This window comes from Triticum aestivum, chromosome 1A (genome assembly GCF_018294505.1).
Source record: "Triticum aestivum cultivar Chinese Spring chromosome 1A, IWGSC CS RefSeq v2.1, whole genome shotgun sequence".
Taxonomy (NCBI): domain Eukaryota; kingdom Viridiplantae; phylum Streptophyta; class Magnoliopsida; order Poales; family Poaceae; genus Triticum; species Triticum aestivum.
This window is the reverse complement of record NC_057794.1, coordinates 112,505,490-112,508,840: the sequence shown is the minus strand read 5'-3', so window position 1 is coordinate 112,508,840 and position 3,351 is coordinate 112,505,490.

Sequence of the window (3,351 nt, the reverse complement as noted above, 5' to 3'; positions counted from 1 at the left end):
GACCGTTTGCGCCTTTTGGCACACGTATATGATGGTGTCGCTAGCATCCATATGATAAAGAGCCCGGGCTGACATGGCTAGTCGTAAACCCAAAGTGGCACTAACTTACAGGGACAGGCATCCATGACCCAGCATCGAACGTGTCGGTCATCAGCGAGTGAATCCAGGCTGTAGCACTGGGCTAACAGGACTCCGGTGAACCGGGCTGTAGCGGGCTAACAGGACTCCGGTATTCATCGCGTGACATTTCCCCGAAGGGACAGACACAGGATCGAAGAAGGACACATGCCGGCCAGCCTAAGTGTTCCGGAGCAGTAGCAAGCTACCAGGGCTCAGTGGAAGCACTAGGAGACATTTCCCGGTAAGAGAGGCTACTAAGAATAAACAACTAGATAGTCAGATCCCACACATAGCAATACACATTACACGTACGCATAACATGCAAGTATGTGTTGTACAACATGGCATCACAGCATAACTCAACAATCATATAGATAAAGGCTCAGAAGAGCTATCATAGCATTTATTGCAAACAGGGGTCACAAAACCCGTCATACAGAGCATACAAGCAACAAGCGGAAGCATTACATGTCTGGGTACAGACACCTACAAATGAAAAAGGCTGAAGAGCCTGACTATCTACAACATTCGATCAAGATCATAGCTGAGGTACAAGCTACTCGTCGAAGTCCACGGAACACTAATAAGACCGAAGTCTCCACTGCAAAAACATAAATAAAGCAACATGAGTACAAAGGTACTCAGCAAGACTTACATCAGATCCTATCATACATGCATTTGTATCAAGAGGGCAATGTGGGGTTTAGTTGCAGCAAGCCAGCTTTGACTCTGTGGCTATCCTGTTCTACGACTACCAGAAACTCTTGAGGTGATATGGCACACGAGTCCACTAATCACCACACAATACACTACTATGGATTCATCCCCGTCTCCCTACGAGAAGGCCATCCATAGCACTCTCACTTGTCTTGAGCATTTTAGAGTATCCACTTCAAGTTGTCTATGTACCATGTAAGCATCCAAGAAGTCCATAACCGCAGACCCGGCTATTCGAATAGATCATGTTAACCCTGCAGGGGTGTACTTCTTCACACACGCTCTCGCCACTTACCGCCATGTACACGTCATGTATCTCGGCAACCTTCAAGCGGAAGCCTGGCGAGGGTGTCGGCCACGACCTGACTAACCACACAAGACTCTAGTCCAGGTTTATCGCCTATTCGGGTTCCATCCGCAAGGAGATCCGGCCGGGGTGTCGCTCACGGCCCCAAACGATGTGAGCAGGGTTCCCAAGCCCACCATCCGGGTGCCACTTGGTACACCGTGCCACGTGTGCCAAGTCTGTCCCAAGCCCACCCTGCCGGGTGCCACTTGGTAGAAAAATAGCACTACCTACAAACACCAGAAACTAGTTGCGACTCCTGGACAGAGACCAAGTTGGTTAATAAGTCGAGAGGGGTCGAGTTACCGGAACCCAATGTGTGGTAGTATCGAGTCATTGGACAACATACATAGAACTCAGTGCTTAAGGACGGTTCCAATGAGACAACCCACCATGTACTCCTACATGGCCTCTCATCGCTACCTTTACCAAATCGTATTCACACACTTCACTCTCAGCATCAGAACATATCGTGACACTCCAATTCATTCCCAATGAATCAGACCTGACACAACTCTAAGCAATAGCAGGCATAGCATGGTAGGAACACATCAGTGGCTTCAATCAACTCCTACACATGCTAGTGGGTTTCAACTATTTACTGTGGCAATGATAGGTCATGCAGAGGAATGGGTTCAACTACCGCAGCACAAAGTAGCAGATGAATCGTTGTTGTCCTAATGCAATAACTGAGAGCAGGAGCGAGAGAGTAGGGTTTTATCGAAATGAACAAGGGGGTTTGCTTGCCTGGTAAATCAAAAGAGGAGGCACTGCTTCACAGACAGGTACTCTGGAACAGCTCCGGAGCAGGACCTATCGAGAAGGAACGGTGCCGATAATCAATACACAATCATATGCAACAATATGATGCATGAACATGGCATGTAGATGTGATGCTGTTTGGGCTAATGCAACTGGTAATCATTTGGTTTTGAAGTCCATTTGAACCATAAGCTCAAATGCAATTCTAAATTAAGTCTCTTAATATGCCATAATGTGTTTTCCCATATTCAGCATGTATAAGTTGGTTTGTCATGCATGAAACTAGTACAGATGGATAGATTGCATTTTTCTGATAATTTTTCATATATAAATTATTTTAATCTGAGCTACGGTTGATTTGATATGAATTTTTGAAGTTTAAATCAATTTCTAGAATTTCCTGATTTATTATAATTCCAGAAAATATATATTGCGCCAGCATGACGTCAGCACGACGTCAGCAGTCAACTGTGGCTGGCTGGGGTCAAACCTGATGTGTGGGGTCCACACGTCAGTGACAGGGGGGTTTAACCGAGGTTAGTTTAGTTCTAATTAAAAGTTAGTGACGCTGGGGCCCATTGTCAGTGTCAGGGGGGTTAGTTAACGGTGATTAGCACTAAGCTAATCACCTGCCGACAGGGCCCACTCGTCAGGCCGGCGAGGTCATCGGCGGCGACCTCTGGACGCGGCGGCGTCCCCGAAACAGGCCACGGGGGCGGCGTCGGAGAGCACCGGGGCGTAGCCCGGGCTCTCGCGCATCCGGTGGGACAGGTGGGAGGAGTTGGGGAGGCCGGAGCTCGCCGGAGCAAAGCTCGCGGCGGCGGCCGGAGCTCGGCTTCGAGCGGGAACGGGATGCGGGGCACGGGGAGGCCACCTGAGGGGCTCGGCGGCACCCTCGTGGCACTGGGAGTGCGATGGGATGCTCGGTTTGGGCGGAGGCGGGCCGAGACGGCGACAGCGACATGGACGGCGGCGAGAGGCTCCGGCCGTGGTGGGGAGGAGGGCTACGGCGTGCGGGCAGTTAAACGGAGAGGGGGAAGTGGTGGCGGAGCTCACCGCGGTTGCAGCGGCAGTCGAAGTGGGCTCGGGGACGCACTGGTGCGGCCGGAGCGTCGATGGGGATCCACGGCGGACGGCGATGAAGAAGACGACGGCGACGGCTCCACGGGGCGTCCGGAGGGGCACGGCTTGACGGAGAGGTGGTGGACGACGTGGCGGGGCTACCGGACTCAAAGCGAGGGAGAGGGGGAGGTGGTGGCCGCGACAACGGCGAGCGGTGGCGTCGGTGGCGTTCGGCCGTGAGAGAGAGAGAGTGACAGAGGAGAGGACGAGGGCGAGGGAGAGTGCGAGGGGGTCGGGGTGGCTGCGTGGCGTCGTCCGGGGCATCCAGACGAGGAGGGGAGAGG